The sequence below is a fragment of the Monodon monoceros genome, unplaced genomic scaffold (assembly GCF_005190385.1).
Source record: "Monodon monoceros isolate NGI ecotype Baffin Bay Population unplaced genomic scaffold, NGI_Narwhal_1 Super_Scaffold_13, whole genome shotgun sequence".
Classification (NCBI taxonomy): domain Eukaryota; kingdom Metazoa; phylum Chordata; class Mammalia; order Artiodactyla; family Monodontidae; genus Monodon; species Monodon monoceros.
In genome coordinates, this window is record NW_021703769.1 from 71615918 (window position 1) to 71631494 (window position 15577).

The following is a 15577-nucleotide window of genomic DNA, read 5'->3' on the forward strand; positions in this document are numbered from 1 at the left end:
CCAAAGACAGATTTTGGTTCCAAAGACAGGATTTTTGAGACAAATTATTGGAGGACAGAGGGAACGAAAAGTGCCCACCAAACTGAGAAGGCATCTTGAGACCGAAAAATGAGGCAGGCAGCTCTGTATAATCAATGGATCGGTTTATCATAGGTAACTTACTCAGAGGGTGGGATCTGGATTGGGTGGACAACAATCCAGAAGCATTCACAGCTGCACTTCCCACCACCAAGGGGCCATTGGGACAATTTTATAGTGCTTGGGAGTAGGTGCTTGGAAAGAGGGCGTGCACTCCCCAAGCCAAGATTTATGAATGGGTAAGTAGTCTCGTGGGTGCCGGGAATACAGCAGGGGAGGGCTTTTATCATTGTTTGGGGACTAACAGAGCATAGAGGCTACCTGGTCCTAATGATTATTAAATAATGTCTATTAACTACAAAGCCCTTGATGACAGAGAAGTGAGTCACTGCACAGTACAGTCCTGGGTAGGGTCAGCGGAAGGACAGGAGAAACTGTAAGGGTCCATGATGGTGCCAGTTATGCTAACAGCCATACACAAACATTACACTGCAGTTACATGGAAGACTGATTCTTTTTTCATGCCCTCCCTAGCAGATGGAGCTGGATTATATGACCTTAGCTTTGCCCACTAAATGCTCGTGCCAGGGGATATGCCCTCCACCCCTCAGCTTACATGGGTTTCAATCCCCTGCTTAGACTGCAGAACAAATTCAGCTTCCTTTAGCGCTTCCCAACCCGCAATGTAAAATGCTCTGCCTCCTTATTCACTTTTGGTTCCCTCTTTTTTTCATTGTCTCAACCAGGAGTGACTCATGATTCATACAAAGTCAAAATTCTCATAGCTCCAGGGGACAGAGGGGAAATCTGCTGAGTAAGTTCAGTTGCTTCAAAGTGAATTGTGTACATTAGAAAAATCGTTGCTGAGAATGGACTCTGGATCCCTCACATCTGGCCCTTGCAAGGAAGGGGGACAGGACGGGGGTGGAAGAAATCCTGGTGGAAAGGTCTGTGCTTAGACATGGCAGCTCCCAGGGCTGGTCCCGACCACTGGACCACTGCCTTCTGTGTCTCAGGACAGGACTCCTGCCCACCCGACCTCAAGCAGGTCCATCTTGGGGAAGCAGAGGGCCAACTGGTAAAGAAGCCACAGGGACAACCCCTTCCCACCCCCAGCTCCAAAAGTATAAAAACAAGTTTTCCTTCATGGCCAAACTTAGGAGGTCTGGTTTTAGATAAAAGGAGAAAAACTTGCTCATCCAAACTCTCTTCCAACTTCTCCATCTAAGTATCTTGCAAGAGGCATCTAAGATCACCTTCACCAACTTCCCCTTTTGCTGGGATTGACCTCTTACCTTCACCTGTGTAAGAACAAATATAAGCTGGTACAGAGGTTGAGGAAGCCGACAGAGCAAAGCTTCCTGGGCTTAGATGGGCGTCACCTGGGGTGGCTCTGGTCTTAGGGGTGAGTCTGTTTGGGGCCCTCCAAGCAGTGAAACAATGCCCAATGGAGTCTGAGAGTTTCTGAATCAGAGGAGAGTCAAAGAGCATTCCTGTAACTAGGGCTATGGTTTCTGGTCAATGCATTATAGTATATTTTATGATAAAAAAGAACAGCTATTCCTCGAGGAACCTGAGATTTTTAAGCATGCCACATAGGTTACAGCAGAAAATTTTTTTTATTCAGTGAATATTAAACTGTTAACTGATAAATATACAACAATGACAATGAAAACAGAAGACAAATTGGACTCACGTTTCTCCAGGGCTGGATTCCTAGGAGACAATACTCTTCTCTTTCTGCTTCTTTCCTGAATAAAAACACAGCATAAAGTTCTGACTACAAATTTCTTTAAGAGAGATCTTGTGAGTTCTGCAAGAGCAAGAGCCTAGAAAAAAACAGGGATATGAACATCAAGGTCCAGACACAGGAGAAGAAAGAGGAGACTGTCTAGCTTCACTGTCCCTCCTAGCAGGACCGGTACAAAGGAGGGTCAGCTGCAAAGTCTCCTAAGACTGCTTCCCCTGGGAAGCCCTTCACTTCTGTCTCCTTGAAGCACGCAGAGGAGGAAACACTCTTCTGTGGCTTTAATTCTGCAAAAGCTTCGAGTCTGATAGGAAATCACCTACACCTGATTAGCAAGGCTCAAAGGCAAGGGAAGGAGAGAGAAAGGGAAAGAGGATCTACTGGGAAAACATAATACAAATACAGAGAAGCCAACACAGGTCCATTACAGGCTCTACAAAACGGTCCCTGCTGTCTTCAAAATGAGGAAAGTCAACAACATTCCAAGAACAGTCAGAGGGGAATCCTGCTGCCCAGTAACGAGGGAACGAAGCCAACAACTTTAAATTATAATCCTCATCATTTAAACTGTAAATAGAAGTGGATAGGGGCTTCCCTGGTGGCACAGTGGTTAAGAATCCACCTGCCAATGCAGGGGACATGGGTTCGAGCCCTGGTCCGGGAAGACCTCACATGCCGCAGAGCAACTAAGGCCATGCGCCACTACTACTGAGCCTGCACTCTAGAGCCCGGGTGCCGCAACTACTGAAGCATACGTGCCTAGAGCCCATGCTCCACAACAAGCCACCGCAATGAGAAGCCCGAGCACCGCAACGAAGAGCAGCCCCCATTTGCCACAACTAGAGAAAGCCTGCACGCAGCAACGAAAACCCAAAGCAGCAAAAAAAAAAAAAAAAAAAGTGGATAAAGGTGCTAAATCTCAGAAGAAAAAAAGAGATAAAAAGAAATAGTTAAGAACAAGCGGCAAGAAAAAGCAAAGTAGAGGTTGACAAAGGAAGGAAGCCAGAATGGAAATAAATCATTTGGAAGGTTCAAATACGGTCCTCACTGAACTCAGAAAGGGTTCGGTGTACCCTTCTCTCAGCGGAGTCACACAGGATAATACTCCTGTGAAGCAGGAAGAGTACAAAGTGTACTCAAAGCCTCGTACCTGAGCATGCAAGTCTAGCGTTTCTTTCCCACTCTGCTGAGCACGACTGGCTTCTGCAGCTGTTCTGAATCCCACTCCCCTGCAGGCCAGCGAGAGCTGCATCCTAGCAAACCTCCCTGGAAGCTGCTTTCTTAAGGAGAACCCACTGCCCGGAATGGCATGACAAGAAAAGGAGTATTTCCAATTTGCTTCTTTAATAGAGTTTATTCTTGATCCATTGGTTTAATTATAAAGGCCCACTCTATTTCTCTAATTTAGAATTCATACTTTGCTACTGGCCTTTTTCTTTTTTTTAAATTGGGCATGTATTAGATCATGTGAAAATTTAAGACATCCCTTGTTTCACCAGCATGAAAATGACAAGACTCTGATCGTTATTATATTGAAATCCTACCTGGTAGTTTTAATAAAATATAGAAATCTAATGTATATTCTTCCCTAACTTGTAGTCCAATGCCAAAAATTAACTCCAAATGAATCAAGACCTAAACACAAAAGCTAAAACTATAAGACTTCTAAAACACAGGAGGAAAATTGCACACCTGTGGTAGGCAGCCTCTAAAATGGCCCCTAGTGGGAATTCCCTGGTGGTCCAGTGTTTAGGACTCTGTGCTTCCACTGCAGGGGGGCCTGGGTTCCATTTCTGGTCAAGGAACTAAGATCCCACAAGCCACACAGTGAGGCCAAAAAACAAAAATTCCAAAAAACCTAGTGAACCGACTTCCTGCTATCCCAACCCATCTGTAACCCCCTACCCTTGAGAGTGAGCTGGGTATAGTGACTCTCTTCCAGTGAATAGAGTGAGGCAGAGGTGATAGGATATCACTTGCAAAATTAGACTGACACAAATGAGTGTGTGTATAACTGTGAGGTCTGAACAAGCTCTATGGATTGTACCAATGTCAGTTCCTTGGGATGTTGTCTTCGGGGGAAGGGACATGGAGGAAGGAGGAATGCATGAGATTTCCCTGTATATTTCTTTGCAGCCTTCTGTGAATCCATAATTATTTCTAATTTAAAAACATTATAAAAGTGGTTTTTTTTATAGTGAGTTAATCTCAGGGAATTCCCTGGCAGTCCAGTGGTTAGGACTCGGCACTTTCACTGCTGGGGCCTGGGTTCAATCCCTGGTCGGGGAACTAAAATCCTGCAAGCCACACAGTGAGGCCAAAAAATAAAATAAAATAATAAAAAAGTGAGTTAATCTCAAAAAAGGAAAAAAAAAAGGAATGTGGCTTCCATCTTGCCCCAGCACCCCCACTCCTTGCTCTGGGGTAAGGCAGCTACCATGTTGGTAGCTGCCCAATGAGAGGCCCATGTGGCAGAACTGAGGGGACGTCCAGCAAACAGCCAGTGAGGAACTAAGGACCTCAGTCCAACAACCCTCAGGGAACTGAATCCTGCCAATAACCGGGTGAGTGCTCTAGGAAGCAGATCCTCCCCCAATAAAGTGTTCAGATAAGTTGACCATGGCCAACTGCAACCTCTTAAGAGACCCTAAACCAGAACCACCCAGCTAAGCTGCTCCCAGATTTCTGACCCACAGAAAGTGAGAAAATAAACGTTTGTCATTTTAAGCTGCTGAGTTTTGGGATAATTTATTATACAGCAATAGATACTAATAGAACAACCTTAAGGTAGGCAAAATTTTCTCAAATAAAACCCAAATAGCATGAATAATAAAAGGAAAACAGTGATAAATTGGACTTCATCAAAATTAAAAACTTCTGCTTTTCAAAAGACACCATTATGGCGACAGGGTGGGGGAGAAAGAAAGAGAAAAAAAGGCAAGTCGCAGAATGGGAGAAAGTATTCACAATACATATATTTGATAGAGGACTTGTATCTAGAATAAAGAACTCTTACAACTCAATAAAACAAACAACCCATTAAAATATAAGCAATAGATATTTCAAAAAAGATGTGCAAATAAACTCAGAAGAATAACAAAAATAAAAAAGACTGACAATACCATGTATTGGTGAGGATATGGAACAACTGGAACTCTTATACATTGCTGGTGGGGATGTAAAATGGTACAAAAACTATGGAAAACAGTTTGGCAGTTCCTTACGAAATTAAACATTTACCTACCGTAAGAGTCAGCAATCCCACTCCTGGAGATTTATTCAAGTGAAATGAAAACATATTCAGGGACTTCCCTGGTGGCGCAGTGGTTAAGAATCCGCCTGCCAATGCAGGGGACATGGATTCGAGCCCTGGTCTGGGAAGATCCCACATTCCGGGGAGCAACTAAGCCTGTGAACCACAACTACCGAAGCCCGAGTGCCTAGAGCCCTGTGCTCCTCAACAAGAGAAGCCACCTCAATGAGAAGCCTGCACACCGCAACAAAGAGTAGCCCCCACTCGCTGCAACTAGAGAAAGTCCGCGAGCAGCAAGGAAGACCCAACATAGGCAAAAATTAATTAATTAATTTAAAATATATATTTTAAAAAAAGAAGCAGCTAAGGGATGGGACTTCCTTGGTGGTCCAGTGGTGAAGATTCCACACTTCCAATGCAGGGGGAATGGGTGTGATCCATGTTTGGGGAACTAAGATACCACGTGCCATGTGGTGTGGCCAATAAATAAATAAATAGATGTATGTAAAAAAACAAAAAACATATTCAAAGCAGCTTTATTCATGATAGCCCAAAACTAGAATGACCACCAACAGATAAATGGATAAACACAGTGTGTTACATCCCTAGACTAGAACACTACTCAGCAATAAAAAGATACGAATTACTAATGATGCTGTAACATGAATAAATATAGAAAACATTATATTGACCAGAAGAAGCCAGACACAAAAGAGTACGTACAATATGATTCTGTTTATATGAAACCTTAGAAAATACAAACAAATGCTATTATGACAAAAATCAGGCCAGTAGGGCTAGGAGTGGGGGTGTCTGACTGCAAAGAGACCCTAGGAAACTTAAGGGTGATGGAAGTGTTTTATTGTGGTGGTGATTATAACTGTGTACAACATTGTCAAAATTCATCAAAATGTACACCTAAAATGGGTACATATTATTGCATTAAATTATACAGCAATAAAACGTTAGCTTAAAAAGTTATTAGGCATGTATCAAATAAACTGAAAACTTAAAACGTCCTGACTACTTTGTTTCCCAACATGAAAGTGACAGGACTATGATCATTATATTGAAAACACACCAGGCAGTTGTAATAACATATAGAAACCCTGGATTTAATTTTTCTTCCCTGATACTCATTCAAATACCGGTCAGTCAAATATTTAAAGAGTAAACACAACGTGCAAGTCACATATAAAGAAAACATAGTACATAAGTTTAATGAATAGAAGAATTAGTTATTTAATTCCCAGCTTGAAGCTCTACCTTTACAACAATGTATCTGGTAAGTACATATTTAAAATTCTAATTCTAATGGTAAAGAAGTTGATGAAGTCAGACACTGCAACTCTAAATTCTGGAGATTTTCCTACTCTTGTACTGATGACTCCCCTATGTAGGATTGCATCATTCATTCATGCTGTTTGGCAACAGGCAGCAGTGGGATAAAACAAGTGAAAACCATTCAAAAGTAAACGGATAAAAAAAAAGCCTTGGAATCCCATGAAATATTTTATCTATCCCGATTAAGGAAAATAAATGTAGAATCACAGAGGCCCTGGATGTAGGACAGGCAGACCGGTAATCAGAAAGTTGGGCACACGGAGAGATAAACACATGCCCAGACTTACCCGGGCGCTGCTGCTAGTTCCTGGGCCGCTGCCACCGCCTCCAGGTCTCCCGCGGCTGTAACCGTCCGACTGCAGGGGGGCCGAGGGCTGGCTCCGACGTGGAGTCGCGGAGTTCCGAGGGAGGTGACCTATGTAGACCCGCAGAGCCTTTACCAAACAATCATGAGATCTGCTGATAAGTGCGGTGGCTTCTGGCCGGGTTTGCATGCACTTTACTAAACTGGAGCCCGTAGACCTCCGCTCTGCAGGGCCGGGCAGCCCTTGGCCCCGCCCCCGAAGGAGGGACTCCCTGAGCCCGCCCCCTCCTCCCTCTGGGGGCTCAGCGCTGGCGGATCTAGACTTGAACTCCGCGGGGGACGCTATCCCGCAAAGCCTCGGGCCACACCACCTCTACTTTGCGGAGGAGGAACAAAGGAGCTTGCGTGCTACCCAAGCGCTCCCCACCGCCACCACCACTTGGGATAAGAGTACGTGAGAGGAGCGAGGGACCTCTGCACTGATTTTGCACTTAACGAAAGCCCCTTAGGGACCTTTTTTGAAATCCACGTTTGGCTTTATGCTGTTGTAGGAATGTAAGTCCCAAGAGAACTTCAAAAACTACTTACATTCGCAAATGCAAAAAACCGTGAGTAACGAAATGAGTCTTTGCACATTGTTTTTTTTGTCATCTTATTTTCTTCTAGGTGTCACTTGCCCAGCTACTTTTATGTTGACTACAATGAATAAGTGATTGCCCCCAAACATTTACTTTTGGGTACAGCTGGCTGGAGCTGGGCAGTGAGGTCCTACCCTAAAACACAACCTGAAACCTCAGATACTGACAGTCATGTCTGCAGGCTCCTTCCAAAACTGGTCATTCAGGCAGAGGGGATGCAATTGCTGGAGCAAGACTCGCTCGGTCACAGCATCCCTGCCCTTTGCTACAGGACCCCTCAAAAAACACAATTCTATCCAGAAACAAAAGTCCTGATGCTCCGTGGTCACATGTGCCTTTGAAGTTCAATGTTCTCAGATTTCATTAGTAAGAAAATGTTTGCAGGTTTGGGGCACACCCGGTTTAATTTCTCCCCAGATCTGCCAGAGATGGTTTTGATGAAGGATGGAAAGGAGGAATTTTGATGTTTTGAAATATGAGGTAAAAGATTATACAATTAGTAGGGCAGGGCAAAATAAAGGGATCTAAAATAACAGTCTAGTCAAGAATTTGTTTATATTTTATGATAAGTAATTTAAAAATAAGTATAATAAAAGAAACAAGATATTAAACACCAAATATTTACTTGTATATAAGTATAAAATGGTAACTGAGAATTTATTTCAAGAGGAAAAGAAACCCAAGTACAATAAATGTGCTATTTTTGCTATTATTCATATTTCATAGATGTTTAATATTAAATAGATTTCAGATAAAATATACCAAATAAAATCTGTCAGCTATTTACGGTCCCTGTACCCACCTCACATTTACACCTGTATTAACACTTGTGGATGTGAGGTGGCAGTGTTGTAGGCACTGTTTAGATAGAACACATACCATTAAAAAAAAAAAAAAATGTTGTCCAGAGGAAGCTAATGGGTGGTCACAGATACATATAACAATCAGGAAGTAATACATGTAACAATCAGGCAAGGCATAACTATATAAACAGATTTTAATATGCTTATTGTTGTTCCTCTGGAATATGTTAAATAGCACACCTAAACCAAATACAATGTAGTATAATGAAGCCATAATCAAAACATTAGCAAGTTATTTTGCAAATCATAACTGGCTATTAAAAAGTAATACAAGTAATACTAGTGTTCCTGAAAGGTTTTCTACAGATCACATTTTTATAAGCTAACAAATTTTCTAATGATTAACTATGTTAGAATCAAGTACTATTTTTTTAAAAAAGTAATTCAGTGCTAATAAAATAGGCTTCTAAAATATAGAATGTTGAAACAGTCACTCTAGAAAACAATATAGTATTATTGAGCAATATTGAACCTGCACATTTTCTATGACCCAGCAATTCCACCTCAAGAATGCACTCAGGGGGCTTCCCTGGTGGCACAGTGGTTGAGAGTCCGCCTGCCGATGCAGGGGGCGCGGGTTCGTGACCCGGTCTGGGAAGATCCCACATGCCGCAGAGCGGCTGGGCCCGTGAGCCATGGCCGCTGAGCCTTCGCGTCCGGAGCCTGTGCTCCGCAACGGGAGAGGCCACAACAGTGAGAGGCCCGCGTACCGCAAAAAAAAAAAAAAAAAAAGAATGCACTCAGAAGAAACTCTCATACATGAGTACTGAGAGTCACATAGGAGAATATTCACAGCAGTACTGTATATATATAAATAGTCATTGACTGGAAACTTTAAAAAGATAATATCACTTAATATCGTAAATGATAACTCATAACATAAAATTCAGAATGGTATTTACCTCTAGGGACAGAAAAGGAAATAAGACTGGAAAGAGAGTATAAATAGACTTAGTTCTTTAATGGTATTGACAGTGTTCCTTTATTTTAAGGGCAGTGCATATACAGGACTTTTTTTGTATCTGTGTATATATAAAAGATTTTATAATACATGTAATATTTTATATCAGTACATTAAATGCCAATATATTAAAACATCATAAACATTTTAAAAGAATATACTTAAAGAAAAAATACAATTTAATGTAAACATTGACATTCAAAATGTCACACCCTGAAAATATGTCCATGATATGTCATGTAAATAAAGCAGGTTGCAGAACATTATATATAGCTTAATTCCCTTTTTTTTTTTTTTTTTTGTGGTATGTGGGCCTCTCACTGTTGGGGCCTCTCCCGTTGCGGAGCACAGGCTCCGGACGCACAGGCTCAGCGGCCATGGCTCACGGGCCCAGCCGCTCCGCGGCATGTGGGATCTTCCCGGACCGGGGCACGAACCCGTGTCCCCTGCATCGGCAGGCGGACTCTCAACCACTGCACCACCAGGGAAGCCCTTAATTCCCATTTGTGAACAAAGAAAACTCTGTGTATGTATAAACATGTGCGGTATATGATTATATGTCTATGTCTGCATATAGTTGTTAATTCTGGGGAGTAGTTAATCCTGGGGAGTAAAAGGAATGAAGAATTTACCTTTCTACTTTATTTGGTTTCGCAGATATAGAGAACAGACTTGTAGTTGCCAAGGGGGAGGGTGGGTGGGGGAGGGAGGGAAGGATTGGGAGTTTGGGTTTAGCAGATGCAAACTATTATATATAGGATGGATAAACAACAAGGTTCTACTGTGTAGCACAGAGAATTATACTCAATATCCTGTGATAAATCATAATGGAAAAGAACATGAAAAAGAATATATATATGTATAACTGAATCGTGTTGCTGTACAGCAGAAATTAACACAACATTGTATATCAACTATACTTCAATAAAATTTTTAAATATATCTAAAGTAACTTCTCTTAGGTCATAATAGTTGCTTGGAAGAATAAATTCTGATAATTTAAAAAATGGTGTAAATCTATATCTATTGACAAAGAAGAACTTTGGGACATATTATTGAATAAACATGCAGAATACAAAACAGCATATATAGTATGAGCTTATTCTTATAAATCTGTGTATAACTGAGAGACGTTTGGAATGTTTACCAAAATGTTGAGTAGTTGCCTCTCAATGATTTTCATTCTTCCTTGTACTCTTTTGTATGACTTGAACTTTCTACATGATTATGCATTATGTATTATCTTTGGCATTAGGGAAAATATACAGCTATCTTTATAATGTAGAAAAATGGGGAAATTTTACATTACAAAGTAAAATGATTACGATATAGGTACTGCAGTTATGTATGACTGAATGTCCGCCCCCCACCCCATAAATTATATAAAGCAACAGGGAAAATAGGAAGGAAAAAAAGAAACATGAAAATCCCATATTCCGCAACACTAGGAGGCAAAGAGCAACGGGAGACTACAAGACCTGAGTAAGGATTACCAAGAGCATTTGAGATTGGGCAGAGGTTGCATGGCAAGAGACTCTTGGAGTGTTTAAGGGAAACAGCAGCAGCAGATCCCAGAAAACACCAGCAAAAACAGACTCCCAGAGGATGAGAAAATAGATTCACTGAGGATGAGAAGTTCATGCGAAAGTGAAAATGTTTGTTGTTCTAAACAATCAGAGCAGAAGTAGAGATAAAAAGAACTGAGGTTGGGTTAAAGCTATAGGGAACATAGTAGAAAGAGGAGGTAGAGAATGTCCAAAAGAATGTCTGGGAAACTCAGATATGAAAATCTCAGAAAGTAGATAAAGAGCTCACCTAAAATCCAGGGGCTATGTTTCCTGTGTGCAATGACTAGTGATGATGCCAGAGAGCACAGGTCTGGGGCAAAAGCCCTGTTTAGAATAGAGAAGCAAAGAAAGCAGGGCTACACAAAAACTACAAAAAGGGCCACATTGAATGAGACAATCTGATCGTGGCACCTGAAAACCTTTGCACTGTGAAATCTGGAAAACTACCTTAGTCTCTCTTGCTCTTCCTTCACAGAAGACACTTGAAAATGGTTGGAAAACACAATTCATTTAATAATGGATTAAAAAACGAAAGAAGAAAGGTAAGCTGGGACGAAGTGAGAGAGTGGCATGGACATATATACACTACCAAATGTAAAATAGATAGCTAGTGGGAAGCAGCCGCGTAGCACAGGGAGATCAGCTCGGTGCTTTGTGACCACCTAGAGGGGTGGGATAGGGAGGGTGGGAGGGAGGGAGACGCAAGAGGGAGGGGATATGGGGATATATGTATACGTATAGCTGATTCACTTTGTGATACAGCAGAAAATATCACACCATTGTAAAGTGATTATACTACAACAAAGATGTTAAAAAAAAAAAGAAGAAAGTGACAAACACCTTTGTTATGAGATGAACTGTGTACCCCAGAAGTTTGTATGCTGACGTTCTAACGCCTAGTACCTCAGAATGTGACTCTATTTGGAGATAAGGTCTTTAAAGAAATGATTAATATAAAATGAGTTCTTTAGATTGAGCCCTAATCTGACTGGGGTCCTAATAAAAAGAGAAAATTTGGATGCCAGAAATGCAAGTGTGCACAGAACAAAAACTATGTGAGGCCACAGTGAGAAGGCAGCCATCTGCAAGCCAAGGAGAGTGGCCTCAGAAGAAACCAAACCCGCCGACACCTTGATCTTGGACTTCTAGGCTGCAGAGCTTTGAGGGAAAAAAATTTTATTTTTTAAGCCACCCAGTCTGTGGTATTTTGTTATGCAGTCTAATGCAACCTTTCATACAAAATTACTATTAAAATGGTAGAAAAGAGCAGATAATCTTACCCATAGACAAAAAATACACACTAGAAAACTAGAAAACTGTTGGCCACAGAAGAAATGAAAGCTGTGACTGAGTATACATTCTGCCTTGATATTTAAAAACACAATTGGACTTCCCTGGTGGCACAGCAATGAAGACCTATGCAGCCAAAAATTAATTTATTTATTTATTTATTTATTTTTTAAAAACGACAAATCATGAAGTGAGAAAAAAATATTTGCAGAACTAATTTCCCTAATATAAAAAGAAGTCCTAGAAAAAAGAACAAGAACAATAATCCATAGAAAAATGAGAGAAGATGTACAGTCAGTGCTCAGATAAAGAAAAACAAATGGCTTTAAAACATAGGAAAGCAGCTCAATTTCACTTACATGAAATGCAAATTAAAACTATACTGAATGGGGCTTCCCTGGTGGCACAGTGGTTGAGAGTCCGCCTGCCGATGCAGGGGACACGGGTTCGTGCCCCGGTCCGGGAAGATCCCACATGCCGCAGAGTGGCTGGGCCCGTGAGCCATGGCCACTGAGCCTGCACGTCCAGAGCCTGTGCTCCGCAACAGGAGAGGCCACAACGGTGAGAGGCCCGAGTACCGCAAAAAACAAAACAAAACAAAAACTATACTGAATGATTTCTCACTGTTGTATAAAGAAGTTACAAATAAGGAAAGCAGAAGCACTAGAATGAACCTTGTGGTATTGGATTAGAATTGAAAGTATGAGTATAAATGGATGGTTTTTGTATATATGCAGACGGATATAGATATGTATGTGTTCATACAAATATTCTGCTGAGAGGGTCTAGTGGCAATGACACCCTAGTAGCAGTAAGCATACCTAGCATCCAGATATTACTTTCCAAATACGATTAACCAACAAGAAGTCCAGAGCTCTTTGGAGAAATGGCTGGTTTCATGGCTGGGGCTAAGAAAATACAAGATGCGTTTGGAACATTTTATACTGTGCTGCCAGAAAGTAAAGTGCTCAGAAAATGATGGGGACAAGGCAAAAAACAAAGAACCAACTTGAAGAGCTCCTAATTTGAGGATCAAAATAAAGACTATAACTGACTACAATCTAAGAATAAAACAAGAATCCTTGAGAGAAGGGGAGAAGGGAAAGATCTTCCTTACAGTAGCATTCCAATTAACATAAATATATAAAGAATGATCAAAATATGATAAAGGAGGCAAGAATATACAATGGAGAAAAGACAGCCTCTTCAATAAGTGGTGCTGGGAAAACTGGACAGCTACATGTAAAAGAGTGAAATTAGAACACTCCCTAACACCATACACAAAAATAAACTCAAAATGGATTAAAGACCTAAATGTAAGGCCAGAAACTATCAAACTCTTAGAGGAAAACATAGGCAGAACACTCTATGACATAAATCACAGCAAGATCCTTTTTGACCCACCTCCTAGAGAAATGGAAATAAAAACAAAAATAAACAAATGGGACCTAATGAAACTTCCAAGCTTTTGCACAGCAAAGGAAACCATAAACAAGACCAAAAGACAACCCTCAGAATGGGAGAAAATATTTGCAAACGAAGCAACTGACAAAGGATTAATCTCCAAAATATACAAGCAGCTCATGCAGCTCAATATCAAAAAAACAAACAGCCCAATCCAAAAATGGGCAGAAGACCTAAATAGACATTGCTCCAGAGAAGATATACAGATTGCCAACAAACACATGAAAGGATGCTCAACATCATTAATCATTAGAGAAATGCAAATCAAAACCACAATAAGGCCCAGGACCAGATGGCTTCACAGGCGAATTCTATCAAACTTTTTTTTTTTTTTTTTGCGGTACGCGGGCCTCTCACTGTTGTGGCCTCTCCCATTGTGGAGCACAGGCTCCGGATGCGCAGGCTCAGCGGCCATGGCTCACGGGACCAGCCGCTCCGCGGCATGTGGGATCTTCCCCGACCGGGGCACGAACCCGTGTCCCCTGCATCAGCAGGCGGACTCTCAACCACTGTGCCACCAGGGAAGCCCTATCAAACATTTAGAGAAGAGCTAACACCTATCCTCCTCAAACTCTTCCAAAATATAGCAGAGGGAGGAACACTCCCAAACTCATTCTACGAGGCCAACATCACCTTGATACCAAAACCAGACAAGGATGTCACAAAGAAAGAAAACTACAAGCCAATATCACTGATGAACATATATGCAAAAATCCTCAACAAAATACTAGCAAACAGAATCCAACAGCACATTAAAAGGATCATACACCATGATCAAGTGGGCTTTATTCCAGGAATGCAAGGATTCTTCAATATACGCGAATCAATCAACGTGATACACCATATTAACAAATTGAAGGAGAAAAACCATATGATCATCTCAATAGATGCAGAGAAAGCTTTCGACATAATTCAACACCCATTTATGATAAAAACCCTGCAGAAAGTAGGCATAGAGGGAACTTTCCTCAACACAATAAAGGCCATATATGACAAACCCACAGCCAACATTGTCCTGAATGGTGAAAAACTGAAAGCATTTCCACTAAGATCAGGAACAAGACAAGGTTGCCCACTCTCACCACTCTTATTCAACATAGTTTTGGATGTTTTAGCCACAGCAATCAGAGAAGAAAAGGAAATAAAAGGAATCCAAATCGGAAAAGAAGAAGTAAAGCTGTCACTGTTTGCAGATGACATGATACTATATATAGAGAGTCCTAAAGATGCTACCAGGAAACTACTAGAGCTAATCAATGAATTTGGTAAAGTAGCAGGATACAAAATTAATGCACAGAAATCTCTGGCATTCCTATACACTAATGATGAAAAATCTGAAAGTGAAATCAAGAAAACACTCCCATTTACCATTGCAACAAAAAGAATAAAATATCTAGGAACAAACCTACCTAAGGAGACAAAAGACCTGTATGCAGAAAATTATAAGACACTGATGAAAGAAATTAAAGATGCTACAAATAGATGGAGAGATATACCATGTTCTTGGATTGGAAGAATCAACACTGTGAAAATGACTCTACTACCCAAAGCAATCTACAGATTCAATGCAATCCCTATCAAACTACCACTGGCATTTTTCACAGAACTAGAACAAAAAATTTCACAATTTGTATGGAAACACAAAAGACCCTGAATAGCCAAAGCAGTCTTGAGAACGAAAAATGGAGCTGGAGGAATCAGGCTCCCTGACTTCAGACTATACTACAAAGCTACAGTAATCAAGACAGTATGGTACTGGCACCAAAACAGAAATATAGATCAATGGAACAGGATAAAAAGCCCAAAGATAAACCCATGCACAAATGGTCACCTTATCTTTGATAAAGGAGGCAGGAATGTACAGTGGAGAAAGGACAGCCTCTTCAATAAGTGGTGCTGGGAAAACTGGACAGCTACATGTAAAAGTATGAGATTAGATCACTCCCTAACACCATACACAAAAATAAGCTCAAAATGGATTAAAGACCTAAACGTAAGGCCAGAAACTATCAAACTCTTCGAGGAAAACATAGGCAGAACACTCTATGACATAAATCACAGCAAGAT

General features: G+C 41.1%; 1 protein-coding gene across 5 annotated transcripts in view; it reads right to left on the minus strand.

Moving 5' to 3' along the window:
- The window catches only part of PSPH (phosphoserine phosphatase), a 49998-nt gene that overhangs the window by 18132 nt on the left and 16289 nt on the right, over positions 1-15577 (minus strand). For 3 of the 5 annotated variants that reach the window (XR_003793310.1, XM_029221818.1, XM_029221819.1), the window contains 2 exons: positions 6710-6837; positions 1775-1829 (listed from right to left, as the gene is read on the minus strand). The gene's annotated coding sequence lies outside the window, so the exon portion shown is untranslated. Of the gene's footprint in view, positions 1-1774; positions 1830-6709; positions 7885-15577 lie in introns of those variants that run through there. The other 2 variants (XM_029221816.1, XM_029221820.1) reach the window with 2 other exon arrangements.